Genomic DNA, 25975 nt, shown 5'->3' with positions numbered 1-25975 from the left:
GACAAACATGTTTATGGCCTTATATTATAGAACTCAAGGTTCCCGTGCTGGGCAAACAGGTTTTGCAGCTGTTTGAGCTAAGATTTCCAAGTTATTCACATAATGAAAACCTATACTTTGTTTCGGTCGAGTTCCCCATTCAAATGCATGTAACAGTGAGAAACGCACTGTCTTGGCGAAAGAAAGCGTTTTTGTACAACTTCATATGAATAGCTGTAACTTTTGATAGAAGACTCGGATACACATGTTTATGGCTTTATCTTATAGAACTCAAGGTTCCCGTGCTGGGAAAACAGGTTTTGCAGCTGTTTGAGCTAAGATTTCCAAGTTATTCACATAATGAAAACCTATACTTTGTTTCGGTCGAGTTCCCCATTCAAATGCATGTAACAGTGAGAAACGCACTGTCTTGGCGAAAGAAAGCGTTTTTGTACAACTTCATAGAAATAGCTGTAACTTTTGATAGAAGACTCAGACAAACATGTTTATGGCTTTATCTTATAGAACTCAAGGTTCCCGTGCTGGGAAAACAGGTTTTGCAGCTGTTTGAGCTAAGATTTTCAAGTTATTCACATAATGAAAACCTATACTTTGTTTCGGTCGAGTTCCCCATTCAAATGCATGTAACAGTGAGAAATGCACTGTCTTGGCGAAAGAAAGCGTTTTTGTACAACTTCATAGAAATAGCTGTAACTTTTGATAGAAGACTCGGATACACATGTTTATGGCTTTATCTTATAGAACTCAAGGTCTCCGTGCTGGGAAAACAGGTTTTGCAGCTGTTTGAGCTAAGATTTCCAAGTTATTCACATAATGAAAACCTATACTTTGTTTCGGTCGAGTTCCCCATTCAAATGCATGTAACAGTGAGAAACGCACTGTCTTGGCGAAAGAAAGCGTTTTTGTACAACTTCATATAAATAGCTGTAACTTTTGATAGAAGACTCGGATACACATGTTTATGGCTTTATCTTATAGAACTCAAGGTTCCCGTGCTGGGAAAACAGGTTTTGCAGCTGTTTGAGCTAAGATTTTCAAGTTATTCACATAATGAAAACCTATACTTTGTTTCGGTCGAGTTCCCCATTCAAATGCATGTAACAGTGAGAAACGCACTGTCTTGGCGAAAGAAAGCGTTTTTGTACAACTTCATAGAAATAGCTGTAACTTTTGATAGAAGACTCAGACAAACATGTTTATGGCCTTATATTATAGAACTCAAGGTCTCCGTGCTGGGAAAACAGGTTTTGCAGCTGTTTGAGCTAAGATTTCCAAGTTATTCACATAATGAAAACCTATACTTTGTTTCGGTCGAGTTCCCCATTCAAATGCATGTAACAGTGAGAAATGCACTGTCTTGGCGAAAGAAAGCGTTTTTGTACAACTTCATAGAAATAGCTGTAACTTTTGATAGAAGACTCAGACAAACATGTTTATGGCCTTATCTTATAGAACTCAAGGTCTCCGTGCTGGGAAAACAGGTTTTGCAGCTGTTTGAGCTAAGATTTCCAAGTTATTCACATAATGAAAACCTATACTTTGTTTCGGTCGAGTTCCCCATTCAAATGCATGTAACAGTGAGAAACGCACTGTCTTGGCGAAAGAAAGCGTTTTTGTACAACTTCATAGAAATAGCTGTAACTTTTGATAGAAGACTCGGATACACATGTTTATGGCTTTATCTTATAGAACTCAAGGTTCCCGTGCTGGGAAAACAGGTTTTGCAGCTGTTTGAGCTAAGATTTTCAAGTTATTCACATAATGAAAACGTATACTTTGTTTCGGTCGAGTTCCCCATTCAAATGCATGTAACAGTGAGAAACGCACTGTCTTGGCGAAAGAAAGCGTTTTTGTACAACTTCATAGAAATAGCTGTAACTTTTGATAGAAGACTCGGATACACATGTTTATGGCTTTATCTTATAGAACTCAAGGTTCCCGTGCTGGGAAAACAGGTTTTGTAGCTGTTTGAGCTAAGATTTCCAAGTTATTCACATAATGAAAACCTATACTTTGTTTCGGTCGAGTTCCCCATTCAAATGCATGTAACAGTGAGAAATGCACTGTCTTGGCGAAAGAAAGCGTTTTTGTACAACTTCATAGAAATAGCTGTAACTTTTGATAGAAGACTCAGACAAACATGTTTATGGCTTTATCTTATAGAACTCAAGGTCTCCGTGCTGGGAAAACAGGTTTTGCAGCTGTTTGAGCTAAGATTTCCAAGTTATTCACATAATGAAAACCTATACTTTGTTTCGGTCGAGTTCCCCATTCAAATGCATGTAACAGTGAGAAATGCACTGTCTTGGCGAAAGAAAGCGTTTTTGTACAACTTCATAGAAATAGCTGTAACTTTTGATAGAAGACTCAGACAAACATGTTTATGGCCTTATCTTATAGAACTCAAGGTCTCCGTGCTGGGAAAACAGGTTTTGCAGCTGTTTGAGCTAAGATTTCCAAGTTATTCACATAATGAAAACCTATACTTTGTTTCGGTCGAGTTCCCCATTCAAATGCATGTAACAGTGAGAAATGCACTGTCTTGGCGAAAGAAAGCGTTTTTGTACAACTTCATAGAAATAGCTGTAACTTTTGATAGAAGACTCAGACAAACATGTTTATGGCCTTATCTTATAGAACTCAAGGTCTCCGTGCTGGGAAAACAGGTTTTGCAGCTGTTTGAGCTAAGATTTTCAAGTTATTCACATAATGAAAACGTATACTTTGTTTCGGTCGAGTTCCCCATTCAAATGCATGTAACAGTGAGAAACGCACTGTCTTGGCGAAAGAAAGCGTTTTTGTACAACTTCATATGAATAGCTGTAACTTTTGATAGAAGACTCGGATACACATGTTTATGGCTTTATCTTATAGAACTCAAGGTTCCCGTGCTGGGAAAACAGGTTTTGCAGCTGTTTGAGCTAAGATTTCCAAGTTATTCACATAATGAAAACCTATACTTTGTTTCGGTCGAGTTCCCCATTCAAATGCATGTAACAGTGAGAAACGCACTGTCTTGGCGAAAGAAAGCGTTTTTGTACAACTTCATAGAAATAGCTGTAACTTTTGATAGAAGACTCAGACAAACATGTTTATGGCTTTATCTTATAGAACTCAAGGTTCCCGTGCTGGGAAAACAGGTTTTGCAGCTGTTTGAGCTAAGATTTCCAAGTTATTCACATAATGAAAACCTATACTTTGTTTCGGTCGAGTTCCCCATTCAAATGCATGTAACAGTGAGAAATGCACTGTCTTGGCGAAAGAAAGCGTTTTTGTACAACTTCATAGAAATAGCTGTAACTTTTGATAGAAGACTCGGATACACATGTTTATGGCTTTATCTTATAGAACTCAAGGTCTCCGTGCTGGGAAAACAGGTTTTGCAGCTGTTTGAGCTAAGATTTCCAAGTTATTCACATAATGAAAACCTATACTTTGTTTCGGTCGAGTTCCCCATTCAAATGCATGTAACAGTGAGAAACGCACTGTCTTGGCGAAAGAAAGCGTTTTTGTACAACTTCATATAAATAGCTGTAACTTTTGATAGAAGACTCGGATACACATGTTTATGGCTTTATCTTATAGAACTCAAGGTTCCCGTGCTGGGAAAACAGGTTTTGCAGCTGTTTGAGCTAAGATTTTCAAGTTATTCACATAATGAAAACCTATACTTTGTTTCGGTCGAGTTCCCCATTCAAATGCATGTAACAGTGAGAAACGCACTGTCTTGGCGAAAGAAAGCGTTTTTGTACAACTTCATAGAAATAGCTGTAACTTTTGATAGAAGACTCAGACAAACATGTTTATGGCCTTATATTATAGAACTCAAGGTCTCCGTGCTGGGAAAACAGGTTTTGCAGCTGTTTGAGCTAAGATTTCCAAGTTATTCACATAATGAAAACCTATACTTTGTTTCGGTCGAGTTCCCCATTCAAATGCATGTAACAGTGAGAAATGCACTGTCTTGGCGAAAGAAAGCGTTTTTGTACAACTTCATAGAAATAGCTGTAACTTTTGATAGAAGACTCAGACAAACATGTTTATGGCCTTATCTTATAGAACTCAAGGTCTCCGTGCTGGGAAAACAGGTTTTGCAGCTGTTTGAGCTAAGATTTCCAAGTTATTCACATAATGAAAACCTATACTTTGTTTCGGTCGAGTTCCCCATTCAAATGCATGTAACAGTGAGAAACGCACTGTCTTGGCGAAAGAAAGCGTTTTTGTACAACTTCATAGAAATAGCTGTAACTTTTGATAGAAGACTCGGATACACATGTTTATGGCTTTATCTTATAGAACTCAAGGTTCCCGTGCTGGGAAAACAGGTTTTGCAGCTGTTTGAGCTAAGATTTTCAAGTTATTCACATAATGAAAACGTATACTTTGTTTCGGTCGAGTTCCCCATTCAAATGCATGTAACAGTGAGAAACGCACTGTCTTGGCGAAAGAAAGCGTTTTTGTACAACTTCATAGAAATAGCTGTAACTTTTGATAGAAGACTCGGATACACATGTTTATGGCTTTATCTTATAGAACTCAAGGTTCCCGTGCTGGGAAAACAGGTTTTGTAGCTGTTTGAGCTAAGATTTCCAAGTTATTCACATAATGAAAACCTATACTTTGTTTCGGTCGAGTTCCCCATTCAAATGCATGTAACAGTGAGAAATGCACTGTCTTGGCGAAAGAAAGCGTTTTTGTACAACTTCATAGAAATAGCTGTAACTTTTGATAGAAGACTCAGACAAACATGTTTATGGCTTTATCTTATAGAACTCAAGGTCTCCGTGCTGGGAAAACAGGTTTTGCAGCTGTTTGAGCTAAGATTTCCAAGTTATTCACATAATGAAAACCTATACTTTGTTTCGGTCGAGTTCCCCATTCAAATGCATGTAACAGTGAGAAATGCACTGTCTTGGCGAAAGAAAGCGTTTTTGTACAACTTCATAGAAATAGCTGTAACTTTTGATAGAAGACTCAGACAAACATGTTTATGGCCTTATCTTATAGAACTCAAGGTCTCCGTGCTGGGAAAACAGGTTTTGCAGCTGTTTGAGCTAAGATTTCCAAGTTATTCACATAATGAAAACCTATACTTTGTTTCGGTCGAGTTCCCCATTCAAATGCATGTAACAGTGAGAAATGCACTGTCTTGGCGAAAGAAAGCGTTTTTGTACAACTTCATAGAAATAGCTGTAACTTTTGATAGAAGACTCAGACAAACATGTTTATGGCCTTATCTTATAGAACTCAAGGTCTCCGTGCTGGGAAAACAGGTTTTGCAGCTGTTTGAGCTAAGATTTTCAAGTTATTCACATAATGAAAACGTATACTTTGTTTCGGTCGAGTTCCCCATTCAAATGCATGTAACAGTGAGAAACGCACTGTCTTGGCGAAAGAAAGCGTTTTTGTACAACTTCATAGAAATAGCTGTAACTTTTGATAGAAGACTCAGACAAACATGTTTATGGCCTTATATTATAGAACTCAAGGTTCCCGTGCTGGGCAAACAGGTTTTGTAGCTGTTTGAGCTAAGATTTCCAAGTTATTCACATAATGAAAACCTATACTTTGTTTCGGTCGAGTTCCCCATTCAAATGCATGTAACAGTGAGAAACGCACTGTCTTGGCGAAAGAAAGCGTTTTTGTACAACTTCATATGAATAGCTGTAACTTTTGATAGAAGACTCGGATACACATGTTTATGGCTTTATCTTATAGAACTCAAGGTTCCCGTGCTGGGCAAACAGGTTTTGTAGCTGTTTGAGCTAAGATTTCCAAGTTATTCACATAATGAAAACCTATACTTTGTTTCGGTCGAGTTCCCCATTCAAATGCATGTAACAGTGAGAAACGCACTGTCTTGGCGAAAGAAAGCGTTTTTGTACAACTTCATATGAATAGCTGTAACTTTTGATAGAAGACTCGGATACACATGTTTATGGCTTTATCTTATAGAACTCAAGGTTCCCGTGCTGGGAAAACAGGTTTTGCAGCTGTTTGAGCTAAGATTTCCAAGTTATTCACATAATGAAAACCTATACTTTGTTTCGGTCGAGTTCCCCATTCAAATGCATGTAACAGTGAGAAACGCACTGTCTTGGCGAAAGAAAGCGTTTTTGTACAACTTCATAGAAATAGCTGTAACTTTTGATAGAAGACTCAGACAAACATGTTTATGGCTTTATCTTATAGAACTCAAGGTTCCCGTGCTGGGAAAACAGGTTTTGCAGCTGTTTGAGCTAAGATTTCCAAGTTATTCACATAATGAAAACCTATACTTTGTTTCGGTCGAGTTCCCCATTCAAATGCATGTAACAGTGAGAAATGCACTGTCTTGGCGAAAGAAAGCGTTTTTGTACAACTTCATAGAAATAGCTGTAACTTTTGATAGAAGACTCGGATACACATGTTTATGGCTTTATCTTATAGAACTCAAGGTCTCCGTGCTGGGAAAACAGGTTTTGCAGCTGTTTGAGCTAAGATTTCCAAGTTATTCACATAATGAAAACCTATACTTTGTTTCGGTCGAGTTCCCCATTCAAATGCATGTAACAGTGAGAAACGCACTGTCTTGGCGAAAGAAAGCGTTTTTGTACAACTTCATATAAATAGCTGTAACTTTTGATAGAAGACTCGGATACACATGTTTATGGCTTTATCTTATAGAACTCAAGGTTCCCGTGCTGGGAAAACAGGTTTTGCAGCTGTTTGAGCTAAGATTTTCAAGTTATTCACATAATGAAAACCTATACTTTGTTTCGGTCGAGTTCCCCATTCAAATGCATGTAACAGTGAGAAACGCACTGTCTTGGCGAAAGAAAGCGTTTTTGTACAACTTCATAGAAATAGCTGTAACTTTTGATAGAAGACTCAGACAAACATGTTTATGGCCTTATATTATAGAACTCAAGGTCTCCGTGCTGGGAAAACAGGTTTTGCAGCTGTTTGAGCTAAGATTTCCAAGTTATTCACATAATGAAAACCTATACTTTGTTTCGGTCGAGTTCCCCATTCAAATGCATGTAACAGTGAGAAATGCACTGTCTTGGCGAAAGAAAGCGTTTTTGTACAACTTCATAGAAATAGCTGTAACTTTTGATAGAAGACTCAGACAAACATGTTTATGGCCTTATCTTATAGAACTCAAGGTCTCCGTGCTGGGAAAACAGGTTTTGCAGCTGTTTGAGCTAAGATTTCCAAGTTATTCACATAATGAAAACCTATACTTTGTTTCGGTCGAGTTCCCCATTCAAATGCATGTAACAGTGAGAAACGCACTGTCTTGGCGAAAGAAAGCGTTTTTGTACAACTTCATAGAAATAGCTGTAACTTTTGATAGAAGACTCGGATACACATGTTTATGGCTTTATCTTATAGAACTCAAGGTTCCCGTGCTGGGAAAACAGGTTTTGCAGCTGTTTGAGCTAAGATTTTCAAGTTATTCACATAATGAAAACGTATACTTTGTTTCGGTCGAGTTCCCCATTCAAATGCATGTAACAGTGAGAAACGCACTGTCTTGGCGAAAGAAAGCGTTTTTGTACAACTTCATAGAAATAGCTGTAACTTTTGATAGAAGACTCGGATACACATGTTTATGGCTTTATCTTATAGAACTCAAGGTTCCCGTGCTGGGAAAACAGGTTTTGTAGCTGTTTGAGCTAAGATTTCCAAGTTATTCACATAATGAAAACCTATACTTTGTTTCGGTCGAGTTCCCCATTCAAATGCATGTAACAGTGAGAAATGCACTGTCTTGGCGAAAGAAAGCGTTTTTGTACAACTTCATAGAAATAGCTGTAACTTTTGATAGAAGACTCAGACAAACATGTTTATGGCTTTATCTTATAGAACTCAAGGTCTCCGTGCTGGGAAAACAGGTTTTGCAGCTGTTTGAGCTAAGATTTCCAAGTTATTCACATAATGAAAACCTATACTTTGTTTCGGTCGAGTTCCCCATTCAAATGCATGTAACAGTGAGAAATGCACTGTCTTGGCGAAAGAAAGCGTTTTTGTACAACTTCATAGAAATAGCTGTAACTTTTGATAGAAGACTCAGACAAACATGTTTATGGCCTTATCTTATAGAACTCAAGGTCTCCGTGCTGGGAAAACAGGTTTTGCAGCTGTTTGAGCTAAGATTTCCAAGTTATTCACATAATGAAAACCTATACTTTGTTTCGGTCGAGTTCCCCATTCAAATGCATGTAACAGTGAGAAATGCACTGTCTTGGCGAAAGAAAGCGTTTTTGTACAACTTCATAGAAATAGCTGTAACTTTTGATAGAAGACTCAGACAAACATGTTTATGGCCTTATCTTATAGAACTCAAGGTCTCCGTGCTGGGAAAACAGGTTTTGCAGCTGTTTGAGCTAAGATTTTCAAGTTATTCACATAATGAAAACGTATACTTTGTTTCGGTCGAGTTCCCCATTCAAATGCATGTAACAGTGAGAAACGCACTGTCTTGGCGAAAGAAAGCGTTTTTGTACAACTTCATAGAAATAGCTGTAACTTTTGATAGAAGACTCAGACAAACATGTTTATGGCCTTATATTATAGAACTCAAGGTTCCCGTGCTGGGCAAACAGGTTTTGTAGCTGTTTGAGCTAAGATTTCCAAGTTATTCACATAATGAAAACCTATACTTTGTTTCGGTCGAGTTCCCCATTCAAATGCATGTAACAGTGAGAAACGCACTGTCTTGGCGAAAGAAAGCGTTTTTGTACAACTTCATATGAATAGCTGTAACTTTTGATAGAAGACTCGGATACACATGTTTATGGCTTTATCTTATAGAACTCAAGGTTCCCGTGCTGGGAAAACAGGTTTTGCAGCTGTTTGAGCTAAGATTTCCAAGTTATTCACATAATGAAAACCTATACTTTGTTTCGGTCGAGTTCCCCATTCAAATGCATGTAACAGTGAGAAACGCACTGTCTTGGCGAAAGAAAGCGTTTTTGTACAACTTCATAGAAATAGCTGTAACTTTTGATAGAAGACTCAGACAAACATGTTTATGGCTTTATCTTATAGAACTCAAGGTTCCCGTGCTGGGAAAACAGGTTTTGCAGCTGTTTGAGCTAAGATTTCCAAGTTATTCACATAATGAAAACCTATACTTTGTTTCGGTCGAGTTCCCCATTCAAATGCATGTAACAGTGAGAAACGCACTGTCTTGGCGAAAGAAAGCGTTTTTGTACAACTTCATAGAAATAGCTGTAACTTTTGATAGAAGACTCGGATACACATGTTTATGGCTTTATATTATAGAACTCAAGGTTCCCGTGCTGGGCAAACAGGTTTTGCAGCTGTTTGAGCTAAGATTTCCAAGTTATTCACATAATGAAAACCTATACTTTGTTTCGGTCGAGTTCCCCATTCAAATGCATGTAACAGTGAGAAACGCACTGTCTTGGCGAAAGAAAGCGTTTTTGTACAACTTCATATGAATAGCTGTAACTTTTGATAGAAGACTCGGATACACATGTTTATGGCTTTATCTTATAGAACTCAAGGTTCCCGTGCTGGGAAAACAGGTTTTGCAGCTGTTTGAGCTAAGATTTCCAAGTTATTCACATAATGAAAACCTATACTTTGTTTCGGTCGAGTTCCCCATTCAAATGCATGTAACAGTGAGAAACGCACTGTCTTGGCGAAAGAAAGCGTTTTTGTACAACTTCATAGAAATAGCTGTAACTTTTGATAGAAGACTCAGACAAACATGTTTATGGCTTTATCTTATAGAACTCAAGGTTCCCGTGCTGGGAAAACAGGTTTTGCAGCTGTTTGAGCTAAGATTTCCAAGTTATTCACATAATGAAAACCTATACTTTGTTTCGGTCGAGTTCCCCATTCAAATGCATGTAACAGTGAGAAACGCACTGTCTTGGCGAAAGAAAGCGTTTTTGTACAACTTCATATAAATAGCTGTAACTTTTGATAGAAGACTCGGATACACATGTTTATGGCTTTATCTTATAGAACTCAAGGTTCCCGTGCTGGGAAAACAGGTTTTGCAGCTGTTTGAGCTAAGATTTTCAAGTTATTCACATAATGAAAACCTATACTTTGTTTCGGTCGAGTTCCCCATTCAAATGCATGTAACAGTGAGAAACGCACTGTCTTGGCGAAAGAAAGCGTTTTTGTACAACTTCATAGAAATAGCTGTAACTTTTGATAGAAGACTCAGACAAACATGTTTATGGCCTTATATTATAGAACTCAAGGTCTCCGTGCTGGGAAAACAGGTTTTGCAGCTGTTTGAGCTAAGATTTCCAAGTTATTCACATAATGAAAACCTATACTTTGTTTCGGTCGAGTTCCCCATTCAAATGCATGTAACAGTGAGAAACGCACTGTCTTGGCGAAAGAAAGCGTTTTTGTACAACTTCATATAAATAGCTGTAACTTTTGATAGAAGACTCGGATACACATGTTTATGGCTTTATCTTATAGAACTCAAGGTCTCCGTGCTGGGAAAACAGGTTTTGCAGCTGTTTGAGCTAAGATTTCCAAGTTATTCACATAATGAAAACCTATACTTTGTTTCGGTCGAGTTCCCCATTCAAATGCATGTAACAGTGAGAAACGCACTGTCTTGGCGAAAGAAAGCGTTTTTGTACAACTTCATATAAATAGCTGTAACTTTTGATAGAAGACTCGGATACACATGTTTATGGCTTTATCTTATAGAACTCAAGGTTCCCGTGCTGGGAAAACAGGTTTTGCAGCTGTTTGAGCTAAGATTTTCAAGTTATTCACATAATGAAAACCTATACTTTGTTTCGGTCGAGTTCCCCATTCAAATGCATGTAACAGTGAGAAACGCACTGTCTTGGCGAAAGAAAGCGTTTTTGTACAACTTCATAGAAATAGCTGTAACTTTTGATAGAAGACTCAGACAAACATGTTTATGGCCTTATATTATAGAACTCAAGGTCTCCGTGCTGGGAAAACAGGTTTTGCAGCTGTTTGAGCTAAGATTTCCAAGTTATTCACATAATGAAAACCTATACTTTGTTTCGGTCGAGTTCCCCATTCAAATGCATGTAACAGTGAGAAACGCACTGTCTTGGCGAAAGAAAGCGTTTTTGTACAACTTCATAGAAATAGCTGTAACTTTTGATAGAAGACTCGGATACACATGTTTATGGCTTTATCTTATAGAACTCAAGGTTCCCGTGCTGGGAAAACAGGTTTTGCAGCTGTTTGAGCTAAGATTTCCAAGTTATTCACATAATGAAAACCTATACTTTGTTTCGGTCGAGTTCCCCATTCAAATGCATGTAACAGTGAGAAACGCACTGTCTTGGCGAAAGAAAGCGTTTTTGTACAACTTCATAGAAATAGCTGTAACTTTTGATAGAAGACTCAGACAAACATGTTTATGGCCTTATATTATAGAACTCAAGGTCTCCGTGCTGGGAAAACAGGTTTTGCAGCTGTTTGAGCTAAGATTTCCAAGTTATTCACATAATGAAAACCTATACTTTGTTTCGGTCGAGTTCCCCATTCAAATGCATGTAACAGTGAGAAACGCACTGTCTTGGCGAAAGAAAGCGTTTTTGTACAACTTCATAGAAATAGCTGTAACTTTTGATAGAAGACTCGGATACACATGTTTATGGCTTTATCTTATAGAACTCAAGGTCTCCGTGCTGGGAAAACAGGTTTTGCAGCTGTTTGAGCTAAGATTTCCAAGTTATTCACATAATGAAAACCTATACTTTGTTTCGGTCGAGTTCCCCATTCAAATGCATGTAACAGTGAGAAATGCACTGTCTTGGCGAAAGAAAGCGTTTTTGTACAACTTCATAGAAATAGCTGTAACTTTTGATAGAAGACTCGGATACACATGTTTATGGCTTTATCTTATAGAACTCAAGGTTCCCGTGCTGGGAAAACAGGTTTTGCAGCTGTTTGAGCTAAGATTTCCAAGTTATTCACATAATGAAAACCTATACTTTGTTTCGGTCGAGTTCCCCATTCAAATGCATGTAACAGTGAGAAACGCACTGTCTTGGCGAAAGAAAGCGTTTTTGTACAACTTCATAGAAATAGCTGTAACTTTTGATAGAAGACTCAGACAAACATGTTTATGGCCTTATATTATAGAACTCAAGGTTCCCGTGCTGGGAAAACAGGTTTTGCAGCTGTTTGAGCTAAGATTTCCAAGTTATTCACATAATGAAAACCTATACTTTGTTTCGGTCGAGTTCCCCATTCAAATGCATGTAACAGTGAGAAATGCACTGTCTTGGCGAAAGAAAGCGTTTTTGTACAACTTCATAGAAATAGCTGTAACTTTTGATAGAAGACTCAGACAAACATGTTTATGGCTTTATCTTATAGAACTCAAGGTCTCCGTTCTGGGAAAACAGGTTTTGCAGGTGTTTGAGCTAAGATTTCCAAGTTATTCACATAATGAAAACCTATACTTTGTTTCGGTCGAGTTCCCCATTCAAATGCATGTAACAGTGAGAAATGCACTGTCTTGGCGAAAGAAAGCGTTTTTGTACAACTTCATAGAAATAGCTGTAACTTTTGATAGAAGACTCAGACAAACATGTTTATGGCCTTATCTTATAGAACTCAAGGTCTCCGTGCTGGGAAAACAGGTTTTGCAGCTGTTTGAGCTAAGATTTTCAAGTTATTCACATAATGAAAACGTATACTTTGTTTCGGTCGAGTTCCCCATTCAAATGCATGTAACAGTGAGAAACGCACTGTCTTGGCGAAAGAAAGCGTTTTTGTACAACTTCATAGAAATAGCTGTAACTTTTGATAGAAGACTCAGACAAACATGTTTATGGCCTTATATTATAGAACTCAAGGTTCCCGTGCTGGGCAAACAGGTTTTGCAGCTGTTTGAGCTAAGATTTCCAAGTTATTCACATAATGAAAACCTATACTTTGTTTCGGTCGAGTTCCCCATTCAAATGCATGTAACAGTGAGAAACGCACTGTCTTGGCGAAAGAAAGCGTTTTTGTACAACTTCATATGAATAGCTGTAACTTTTGATAGAAGACTCGGATACACATGTTTATGGCTTTATCTTATAGAACTCAAGGTTCCCGTGCTGGGAAAACAGGTTTTGCAGCTGTTTGAGCTAAGATTTCCAAGTTATTCACATAATGAAAACCTATACTTTGTTTCGGTCGAGTTCCCCATTCAAATGCATGTAACAGTGAGAAACGCACTGTCTTGGCGAAAGAAAGCGTTTTTGTACAACTTCATAGAAATAGCTGTAACTTTTGATAGAAGACTCAGACAAACATGTTTATGGCTTTATCTTATAGAACTCAAGGTTCCCGTGCTGGGAAAACAGGTTTTGCAGCTGTTTGAGCTAAGATTTCCAAGTTATTCACATAATGAAAACCTATACTTTGTTTCGGTCGAGTTCCCCATTCAAATGCATGTAACAGTGAGAAACGCACTGTCTTGGCGAAAGAAAGCGTTTTTGTACAACTTCATATAAATAGCTGTAACTTTTGATAGAAGACTCGGATACACATGTTTATGGCTTTATCTTATAGAACTCAAGGTTCCCGTGCTGGGAAAACAGGTTTTGCAGCTGTTTGAGCTAAGATTTTCAAGTTATTCACATAATGAAAACCTATACTTTGTTTCGGTCGAGTTCCCCATTCAAATGCATGTAACAGTGAGAAACGCACTGTCTTGGCGAAAGAAAGCGTTTTTGTACAACTTCATATAAATAGCTGTAACTTTTGATAGAAGACTCGGATACACATGTTTATGGCTTTATCTTATAGAACTCAAGGTTCCCGTGCTGGGAAAACAGGTTTTGCAGCTGTTTGAGCTAAGATTTCCAAGTTATTCACATAATGAAAACCTATACTTTGTTTCGGTCGAGTTCCCCATTCAAATGCATGTAACAGTGAGAAATGCACTGTCTTGGCGAAAGAAAGCGTTTTTGTACAACTTCATAGAAATAGCTGTAACTTTTGATAGAAGACTCAGACAAACATGTTTATGGCCTTATCTTATAGAACTCAAGGTCTCCGTGCTGGGAAAACAGGTTTTGCAGCTGTTTGAGCTAAGATTTTCAAGTTATTCACATAATGAAAACGTATACTTTGTTTCGGTCGAGTTCCCCATTCAAATGCATGTAACAGTGAGAAACGCACTGTCTTGGCGAAAGAAAGCGTTTTTGTACAACTTCATAGAAATAGCTGTAACTTTTGATAGAAGACTCAGACAAACATGTTTATGGCCTTATATTATAGAACTCAAGGTTCCCGTGCTGGGCAAACAGGTTTTGCAGCTGTTTGAGCTAAGATTTCCAAGTTATTCACATAATGAAAACCTATACTTTGTTTCGGTCGAGTTCCCCATTCAAATGCATGTAACAGTGAGAAACGCACTGTCTTGGCGAAAGAAAGCGTTTTTGTACAACTTCATAGAAATAGCTGTAACTTTTGATAGAAGACTCAGACAAACATGTTTATGGCCTTATATTATAGAACTCAAGGTCCCCGTGCTGGGAAAACAGGTTTTGCAGCTGTTTGAGCTAAGATTTCCAAGTTATTCACATAATGAAAACCTATACTTTGTTTCGGTCGAGTTCCCCATTCAAATGCATGTAACAGTGAGAAACGCACTGTCTTGGCGAAAGAAAGCGTTTTTGTACAACTTCATAGAAATAGCTGTAACTTTTGATAGAAGACTCGGATACACATGTTTATGGCCTTATATTATAGAACTCAAGGTCTCTGTGCTGGGAAAACAGGTTTTGCAGCTGTTTGAGCTAAGATTTCCAAGTTATTCACATAATGAAAACATATACTTTGTTTCGGTCGAGTTCCCCATTCAAATGCATGTAACAGTGAGAAACGCACTGTCTTGGCGAAAGAAAGCGTTTTTGTACAACTTCATATGAATAGCTGTAACATTTGATAGAAGACTCGGATACACATGTTTATGGCTTTATCTTATAGAACTCAAGGTTCCTGTGCTGGGCAAACAGGTTTTGCAGCTGTTTGAGCTAAGATTTCCAAGTTATTCACATAATGAAAACCTATACTTTGTTTCGGTCGAGTTCCCCATTCAAATGCATGTAACAGTGAGAAACGCACTGTCTTGGCGAAAGAAAGCGTTTTTGTACAACTTCATAGAAATAGCTGTAACTTTTGATAGAAGACTCAGACAAACATGTTTATGGCCTTATATTATAGAACTCAAGGTCCCCGTGCTGGGAAAACAGGTTTTGCAGCTGATTGAGCTAAGATTTCCAAGTTATTCACATAATGAAAACCTATACTTTGTTTCGGTCGAGTTCCCCATTCAAATGCATGTAACAGTGAGAAACGCACTGTCTTGGTGAAAGAAAGCGTTTTTGTACAACTTCATAGAAATAGCTGTAACTTTTGATAGAAGACTCAGACAAACATGTTTATGGCCTTATATTATAGAACTCAAGGTCCCCGTGCTGGGAAAACAGGTTTTGCAGCTGTTTGAGCTAAGATTTCCAAGTTATTCACATAATGAAAACTTATACTTTGTTTCGGTGGAGTTCCCCATTCAAATGCATGTAACAGTGAGAAACGCACTGTCTTGGCGAAAGAAAGCGTTTTTGTACAACTTCATAGAAATAGCTGTAACTTTTGATAGAAGACTCAGACAAGCATGTTTATGGCCTTATATTATAGAACTCAAGGTCTCCGTGCTGGGCAAACAGGTTTTGCAGCTGTTTGAGCTAAGATTTCCAAGTTATTCACATAATGAAAACATATACTTTGTTTCGGTCGAGTTCCCCATTCAAATGCATGTAACAGTGAGAAACGCACTGTCTTGGCGAAAGAAAGCGTTTTTGTACAACTTCATATGAATAGCTGTAACTTTTGATAGAAGACTCGGATACACATGTTTATGGCCTTATATTATAGAACTCAAGGTCTCTGTGCTGGGAAAACAGGTTTTGCAGCTGTTTGAGCTAAGATTTCCAAGTTATTCACATAATGAAAACATATACTTTGTTTCGGTCGAGTTCCCCATTCAAATGCATGTAACAGTGAGAAACGCACTGTCTTGGCGAAAGAAAGCGTTTTTGTACAACTTCATATGAATAGCTGTAACTTTTGATAGAAGACTCGGATACACATGTTTATGGCTTTATCTTATAGAACTCAAGGTTCCTGTGCTGGGCAAACAGGTTTTGCAGCTGTTTGAGCTAAGATTTCCAAGTTATTCACATAATGAAAACCTATACTTTGTTTCGGTCGAGTTCCCCATTCAAATGCATGTAACAGTGAGAAACGCACTGTCTTGGCGAAAGAAAGCGTTTTTGTACAACTTCATAGAAATAGCTGTAACTTTTGATAGAAGACTCAGACAAACATGTTTATGGCCTTATATTATAGAACTCAAGGTCCCCGTGCTGGGAAAACAGGTTTTGCAGCTGTTTGAGCTAAGATTTCCAAGTTATTCACATAATGAAAACCTATACTTTGTTTCGGTCGAGTTCCCCATTCAAATGCATGTAACAGTGAGAAACGCACTGTCTTGGCGAAAGAAAGCGTTTTTGTACAACTTCATAGAAATAGCTGTAACTTTTGATAGAAGACTCGGATACACATGTTTATGGCCTTATATTATAGAACTCAAGGTCTCTGTGCTGGGAAAACAGGTTTTGCAGCTGTTTGAGCTAAGATTTCCAAGTTATTCACATAATGAAAACATATACTTTGTTTCGGTCGAGTTCCCCATTCAAATGCATGTAACAGTGAGAAACGCACTGTCTTGGCGAAAGAAAGCGTTTTTGTACAACTTCATAGAAATAGCTGTAACTTTTGATAGAAGACTCAGACAAACATGTTTATGGCCTTATATTATAGAACTCAAGGTCCCCGTGCTGGGAAAACAGGTTTTGCAGCTGTTTGAGCTAAGATTTCCAAGTTATTCACATAATGAAAACCTATACTTTGTTTCGGTCGAGTTCCCCATTCAAATGCATGTAACAGTGAGAAACGCACTGTCTTGGCGAAAGAAAGCGTTTTTGTACAACTTCATATGAATAGCTGTAACTTTTGATAGAAGACTCGGATACACATGTTTATGGCCTTATATTATAGAACTCAAGGTCTCCGTGCTGGGCAAACAGGTTTTGCAGCTGTTTGAGCTAAGATTTCCAAGTTATTCACATAATGAAAACCTATACTTTGTTTCGGTCGAGTTCCCCATTCAAATGCATGTAACAGTGAGAAACGCACTGTCTTGGCGAAAGAAAGCGTTTTTGTACAACTTCATAGAAATAGCTGTAACTTTTGATAGAAGACTCAGACAAACATGTTTATGGCCTTATATTATAGAACTCAAGGTCTCCGTGCTGGGCAAACAGGTTTTGCAGCTGTTTGAGCTAAGATTTCCAAGTTATTCACATAATGAAAACATATACTTTGTTTCGGTCGAGTTCCCCATTCAAATGCATGTAACAGTGAGAAACGCACTGTCTTGGCGAAAGAAAGCGTTTTTGTACAACTTCATAGAAATAGCTGTAACTTTTGATAGAAGACTCAGACAAACATGTTTATGGCCTTATATTATAGAACTCAAGGTCCCCGTGCTGGGAAAACAGGTTTTGCAGCTGATTGAGCTAAGATTTCCAAGTTATTCACATAATGAAAACCTATACTTTGTTTCGGTCGAGTTCCCCATTCAAATGCATGTAACAGTGAGAAACGCACTGTCTTGGTGAAAGAAAGCGTTTTTGTACAACTTCATAGAAATAGCTGTAACTTTTGATAGAAGACTCAGACAAACATGTTTATGGCCTTATATTATAGAACTCAAGGTCCCCGTGCTGGGAAAACAGGTTTTGCAGCTGTTTGAGCTAAGATTTCCAAGTTATTCACATAATGAAAACTTATACTTTGTTTCGGTGGAGTTCCCCATTCAAATGCATGTAACAGTGAGAAACGCACTGTCTTGGCGAAAGAAAGCGTTTTTGTACAACTTCATAGAAATAGCTGTAACTTTTGATAGAAGACTCGGATACACATGTTTATGGCCTTATATTATAGAACTCAAGGTCTCTGTGCTGGGAAAACAGGTTTTGCAGCTGTTTGAGCTAAGATTTCCAAGTTATTCACATAATGAAAACATATACTTTGTTTCGGTCGAGTTCCCCATTCAAATGCATGTAACAGTGAGAAACGCACTGTCTTGGCGAAAGAAAGCGTTTTTGTACAACTTCATAGAAATAGCTGTAACTTTTGATAGAAGACTCAGACAAACATGTTTATGGCCTTATATTATAGAACTCAAGGTCCCCGTGCTGGGAAAACAGGTTTTGCAGCTGTTTGAGCTAAGATTTCCAAGTTATTCACATAATGAAAACCTATACTTTGTTTCGGTCGAGTTCCCCATTCAAATGCATGTAACAGTGAGAAACGCACTGTCTTGGCGAAAGAAAGCGTTTTTGTACAACTTCATATGAATAGCTGTAACTTTTGATAGAAGACTCGGATACACATGTTTATGGCCTTATATTATAGAACTCAAGGTCTCCGTGCTGGGCAAACAGGTTTTGCAGCTGTTTGAGCTAAGATTTCCAAGTTATTCACATAATGAAAACCTATACTTTGTTTCGGTCGAGTTCCCCATTCAAATGCATGTAACAGTGAGAAACGCACTGTCTTGGCGAAAGAAAGCGTTTTTGTACAACTTCATAGAAATAGCTGTAACTTTTGATAGAAGACTCAGACAAACATGTTTATGGCCTTATATTATAGAACTCAAGGTCTCCGTGCTGGGCAAACAGGTTTTGCAGCTGTTTGAGCTAAGATTTCCAAGTTATTCACATAATGAAAACATATACTTTGTTTCGGTCGAGTTCCCCATTCAAATGCATGTAACAGTGAGAAACGCACTGTCTTGGCGAAAGAAAGCGTTTTTGTACAACTTCATATGAATAGCTGTAACTTTTGATAGAAGACTCGGATACACATGTTTATGGCTTTATCTTATAGAACTCAAGGTTCCTGTGCTGGGCAAACAGGTTTTGCAGCTGTTTGAGCTAAGATTTCCAAGTTATTCACATAATGAAAACCTATACTTTGTTTCGGTCGAGTTCCCCATTCAAATGCATGTAACAGTGAGAAACGCACTGTCTTGGCGAAAGAAAGCGTTTTTGTACAACTTCATAGAAATAGCTGTAACTTTTGATAGAAGACTCAGACAAACATGTTTATGGCCTTATATTATAGAACTCAAGGTCCCCGTGCTGGGAAAACAGGTTTTGCAGCTGATTGAGCTAAGATTTCCAAGTTATTCACATAATGAAAACCTATACTTTGTTTCGGTCGAGTTCCCCATTCAAATGCATGTAACAGTGAGAAACGCACTGTCTTGGTGAAAGAAAGCGTTTTTGTACAACTTCATAGAAATAGCTGTAACTTTTGATAGAAGACTCAGACAAACATGTTTATGGCCTTATATTATAGAACTCAAGGTCCCCGTGCTGGGAAAACAGGTTTTGCAGCTGTTTGAGCTAAGATTTCCAAGTTATTCACATAATGAAAACTTATACTTTGTTTCGGTGGAGTTCCCCATTCAAATGCATGTAACAGTGAGAAACGCACTGTCTTGGCGAAAGAAAGCGTTTTTGTACAACTTCATAGAAATAGCTGTAACTTTTGATAGAAGACTCAGACAAACATGTTTATGGCCTTATATTATAGAACTCAAGGTCTCCGTGCTGGGAAAACAGGTTTTGCAGCTGTTTGAGCTAAGATTTCCAAGTTATTCACATAATGAAAACCTATACTTTGTTTCGGTCGAGTTCCCCATTCAAATGCATGTAACAGTGAGAAACGCACTGTCTTGGCGAAAGAAAGCGTTTTTGTACAACTTCATAGAAATAGCTGTAACTTTTGATAGAAGACTCAGACAAGCATGTTTATGGCCTTATATTATAGAACTCAAGGTCTCCGTGCTGGGCAAACAGGTTTTGCAGCTGTTTGAGCTAAGATTTCCAAGTTATTCACATAATGAAAACATATACTTTGTTTCGGTCGAGTTCCCCATTCAAATGCATGTAACAGTGAGAAACGCACTGTCTTGGCGAAAGAAAGCGTTTTTGTACAACTTCATATGAATAGCTGTAACTTTTGATAGAAGACTCGGATACACATGTTTATGGCTTTATCTTATAGAACTCAAGGTTCCTGTGCTGGGCAAACAGGTTTTGCAGCTGTTTGAGCTAAGATTTCCAAGTTATTCACATAATGAAAACCTATACTTTGTTTCGGTCGAGTTCCCCATTCAAATGCATGTAACAGTGAGAAACGCACTGTCTTGGCGAAAGAAAGCGTTTTTGTACAACTTCATAGAAATAGCTGTAACTTTTGATAGAAGACTCAGACAAACATGTTTATGGCCTTATATTATAGAACTCAAGGTCCCCGTGCTGGGAAAACAGGTTTTGCAGCTGTTTGAGCTAAGATTTCCAAGTTATTCACATAATGAAAACCTATACTTTGTTTCGGTCGAGTTCCCCATTCAAATGCATGTAACAGTGAGAAACGCACTGTCTTGGCGAAAGAAAGCGTTTTTGTACAACTTCATAGAAATAGCTGTAACTTTTGATAGAAGACTCGGATACACATGTTTATGGCCTTATATTATAGAACTCAAGGTCTCTGTGCTGGGAAAACAGGTTTTGCAGCTGTTTGAGCTAAGATTTCCAAGTTATTCACATAATGAAAACATATACTTTGTTTCGGTCGAGTTCCCCATTCAAATGCATGTAACAGTGAGAAACGCACTGTCATGGCGAAAGAAAGCGTTTTTGTACAACTTCATATGAATAGCTGTAACATTTGATAGAAGACTCGGATACACATGTTTATGGCTTTATCTTATAGAACTCAAGGTTCCTGTGCTGGGCAAACAGGTTTTGCAGCTGTTTGAGCTAAGATTTCCAAGTTATTCACATAATGAAAACCTATACTTTGTTTCGGTCGAGTTCCCCATTCAAATGCATGTAACAGTGAGAAACGCACTGTCTTGGCGAAAGAAAGCGTTTTTGTACAACTTCATAGAAATAGCTGTAACTTTTGATAGAAGACTCAGACAAACATGTTTATGGCCTTATATTATAGAACTCAAGGTCCCCGTGCTGGGAAAACAGGTTTTGCAGCTGATTGAGCTAAGATTTCCAAGTTATTCACATAATGAAAACCTATACTTTGTTTCGGTCGAGTTCCCCATTCAAATGCATGTAACAGTGAGAAACGCACTGTCTTGGTGAAAGAAAGCGTTTTTGTACAACTTCATAGAAATAGCTGTAACTTTTGATAGAAGACTCAGACAAACATGTTTATGGCCTTATATTATAGAACTCAAGGTCTCCGTGCTGGGAAAACAGGTTTTGCAGCTGTTTGAGCTAAGATTTCCAAGTTATTCACATAATGAAAACCTATACTTTGTTTCGGTCGAGTTCCCCATTCAAATGCATGTAACAGTGAGAAACGCACTGTCTTGGCGAAAGAAAGCGTTTTTGTACAACTTCATAGAAATAGCTGTAACTTTTGATAGAAGACTCAGACAAACATGTTTATGGCCTTATATTATAGAACTCAAGGTCTCCGTGCTGGGCAAACAGGTTTTGCAGCTGTTTGAGCTAAGATTTCCAAGTTATTCACATAATGAAAACATATACTTTGTTTCGGTCGAGTTCCCCATTCAAATGCATGTAACAGTGAGAAACGCACTGTCTTGGCGAAAGAAAGCGTTTTTGTACAACTTCATATGAATAGCTGTAACTTTTGATAGAAGACTCGGATACACATGTTTATGGCTTTATCTTATAGAACTCAAGGTTCCTGTGCTGGGCAAACAGGTTTTGCAGCTGTTTGAGCTAAGATTTCCAAGTTATTCACATAATGAAAACCTATACTTTGTTTCGGTCGAGTTCCCCATTCAAATGCATGTAACAGTGAGAAACGCACTGTCTTGGCGAAAGAAAGCATTTTTGTACAACTTCATAGAAATAGCTGTAACTTTTGATAGAAGACTCAGACAAACATGTTTATGGCCTTATATTATAGAACTCAAGGTCCCCGTGCTGGGAAAACAGGTTTTGCAGCTGATTGAGCTAAGATTTCCAAGTTATTCACATAATGAAAACCTATACTTTGTTTCGGTCGAGTTCCCCATTCAAATGCATGTAACAGTGAGAAACGCACTGTCTTGGTGAAAGAAAGCGTTTTTGTACAACTTCATAGAAATAGCTGTAACTTTTGATAGAAGACTCAGACAAACATGTTTATGGCCTTATATTATAGAACTCAAGGTCCCCGTGCTGGGAAAACAGGTTTTGCAGCTGTTTGAGCTAAGATTTCCAAGTTATTCACATAATGAAAACTTATACTTTGTTTCGGTGGAGTTCCCCATTCAAATGCATGTAACAGTGAGAAACGCACTGTCTTGGCGAAAGAAAGCGTTTTTGTACAACTTCATAGAAATAGCTGTAACTTTTGATAGAAGACTCAGACAAGCATGTTTATGGCCTTATATTATAGAACTCAAGGTCTCCGTGCTGGGCAAACAGGTTTTGCAGCTGTTTGAGCTAAGATTTCCAAGTTATTCACATAATGAAAACATATACTTTGTTTCGGTCGAGTTCCCCATTCAAATGCATGTAACAGTGAGAAACGCACTGTCTTGGCGAAAGAAAGCGTTTTTGTACAACTTCATATGAATAGCTGTAACTTTTGATAGAAGACTCGGATACACATGTTTATGGCCTTATATTATAGAACTCAAGGTCTCTGTGCTGGGAAAACAGGTTTTGCAGCTGTTTGAGCTAAGATTTCCAAGTTATTCACATAATGAAAACATATACTTTGTTTCGGTCGAGTTCCCCATTCAAATGCATGTAACAGTGAGAAACGCACTGTCTTGGCGAAAGAAAGCGTTTTTGTACAACTTCATATGAATAGCTGTAACTTTTGATAGAAGACTCGGATACACATGTTTATGGCTTTATCTTATAGAACTCAAGGTTCCTGTGCTGGGCAAACAGGTTTTGCAGCTGTTTGAGCTAAGATTTCCAAGTTATTCACATAATGAAAACCTATACTTTGTTTCGGTCGAGTTCCCCATTCAAATGCATGTAACAGTGAGAAACGCACTGTCTTGGCGAAAGAAAGCGTTTTTGTACAACTTCATAGAAATAGCTGTAACTTTTGATAGAAGACTCAGACAAACATGTTTATGGCCTTATATTATAGAACTCAAGGTCCCCGTGCTGGGAAAACAGGTTTTGCAGCTGTTTGAGCTAAGATTTCCAAGTTATTCACATAATGAAAACCTATACTTTGTTTCGGTCGAGTTCCCCATTCAAATGCATGTAACAGTGAGAAACGCACTGTCTTGGCGAAAGAAAGCGTTTTTGTACAACTTCATAGAAATAGCTGTAACTTTTGATAGAAGACTCGGATACACATGTTTATGGCCTTATATTATAGAACTCAAGGTCTCTGTGCTGGGAAAACAGGTTTTGCAGCTGTTTGAGCTAAGATTTCCAAGTTATTCACATAATGAAAACATATACTTTGTTTCGGTCGAGTTCCCCATTCAAATGCATGTAACAGTGAGAAACGCACTGTCTTGGCGAAAGAAAGCGTTTTTGTACAACTTCATAGAAATAGCTGTAACTTTTGATAGAAGACTCAGACAAACATGTTTATGGCCTTATATTATAGAACTCAAGGTCCCCGTGCTGGGAAAACAGGTTTTGCAGCTGTTTGAGCTAAGATTTCCAAGTTATTCACATAATGAAAACCTATACTTTGTTTCGGTCGAGTTCCCCATTCAAATGCATGTAACAGTGAGAAACGCACTGTCTTGGCGAAAGAAAGCGTTTTTGTACAACTTCATATGAATAGCTGTAACTTTTGATAGAAGACTCGGATACACATGTTTATGGCCTTATATTATAGAACTCAAGGTCTCTGTGCTGGGAAAACAGGTTTTGCAGCTGTTTGAGCTAAGATTTCCAAGTTATTCACATAATGAAAACATATACTTTGTTTCGGTCGAGTTCCCCATTCAAATGCATGTAACAGTGAGAAACGCACTGTCTTGGCGAAAGAAAGCGTTTTTGTACAACTTCATATGAATAGCTGTAACTTTTGATAGAAGACTCGGATACACATGTTTATGGCTTTATCTTATAGAACTCAAGGTTCCTGTGCTGGGCAAACAGGTTTTGCAGCTGTTTGAGCTAAGATTTCCAAGTTATTCACATAATGAAAACCTATACTTTGTTTCGGTCGAGTTCCCCATTCAAATGCATGTAACAGTGAGAAACGCACTGTCTTGGCGAAAGAAAGCGTTTTTGTACAACTTCATAGAAATAGCTGTAACTTTTGATAGAAGACTCAGACAAGCATGTTTATGGCCTTATATTATAGAACTCAAGGTCTCCGTGCTGGGCAAACAGGTTTTGCAGCTGTTTGAGCTAAGATTTCCAAGTTATTCACATAATGAAAACATATACTTTGTTTCGGTCGAGTTCCCCATTCAAATGCATGTAACAGTGAGAAACGCACTGTCTTGGCGAAAGAAAGCGTTTTTGTACAACTTCATATGAATAGCTGTAACTTTTGATAGAAGACTCGGATACACATGTTTATGGCCTTATATTATAGAACTCAAGGTCTCTGTGCTGGGAAAACAGGTTTTGCAGCTGTTTGAGCTAAGATTTCCAAGTTATTCACATAATGAAAACATATACTTTGTTTCGGTCGAGTTCCCCATTCAAATGCATGTAACAGTGAGAAACGCACTGTCTTGGCGAAAGAAAGCGTTTTTGTACAACTTCATAGAAATAGCTGTAACTTTTGATAGAAGACTCAGACAAACATGTTTATGGCCTTATATTATAGAACTCAAGGTCTCCGTGCTGGGAAAACAGGTTTTGCAGCTGTTTGAGCTAAGATTTCCAAGTTATTCACATAATGAAAACCTATACTTTGTTTCGGTCGAGTTCCCCATTCAAATGCATGTAACAGTGAGAAACGCACTGTCTTGGCGAAAGAAAGCGTTTTTGTACAACTTCATAGAAATAGCTGTAACTTTTGATAGAAGACTCAGACAAACATGTTTATGGCTTTATCTTATAGAACTCAAGGTCTCCGTGCTGGGAAAACAGGTTTTGCAGCTGATTGAGCTAAGATTTCCAAGTTATTCACATAATGAAAACCTATACTTTGTTTCGGTCGAGTTCCCCATTCAAATGCATGTAACAGTGAGAAACGCACTGTCTTGGTGAAAGAAAGCGTTTTTGTACAACTTCATAGAAATAGCTGTAACTTTTGATAGAAGACTCAGACAAACATGTTTATGGCCTTATATTATAGAACTCAAGGTCTCCGTGCTGGGAAAACAGGTTTTGCAGCTGTTTGAGCTAAGATTTCCAAGTTATTCACATAATGAAAACCTATACTTTGTTTCGGTCGAGTTCCCCATTCAAATGCATGTAACAGTGAGAAACGCACTGTCTTGGCGAAAGAAAGCGTTTTTGTACAACTTCATAGAAATAGCTGTAACTTTTGATAGAAGACTCAGACAAACATGTTTATGGCCTTATATTATAGAACTCAAGGTCTCCGTGCTGGGAAAACAGGTTTTGCAGCTGTTTGAGCTAAGATTTCCAAGTTATTCACATAATGAAAACCTATACTTTGTTTCGGTCGAGTTCCCCATTCAAATGCATGTAACAGTGAGAAACGCACTGTCTTGGCGAAAGAAAGCGTTTTTGTACAACTTCATAGAAATAGCTGTAACTTTTGATAGAAGACTCAGACAAGCATGTTTATGGCCTTATATTATAGAACTCAAGGTCTCCGTGCTGGGCAAACAGGTTTTGCAGCTGTTTGAGCTAAGATTTCCAAGTTATTCACATAATGAAAACATATACTTTGTTTCGGTCGAGTTCCCCATTCA

This window comes from Aulonocara stuartgranti (genome assembly GCF_965226115.1).
Source record: "Aulonocara stuartgranti genome assembly, chromosome: 5".
Classification (NCBI taxonomy): domain Eukaryota; kingdom Metazoa; phylum Chordata; class Actinopteri; order Cichliformes; family Cichlidae; genus Aulonocara; species Aulonocara stuartgranti.
This window is presented reverse-complemented; position numbering follows the sequence as displayed.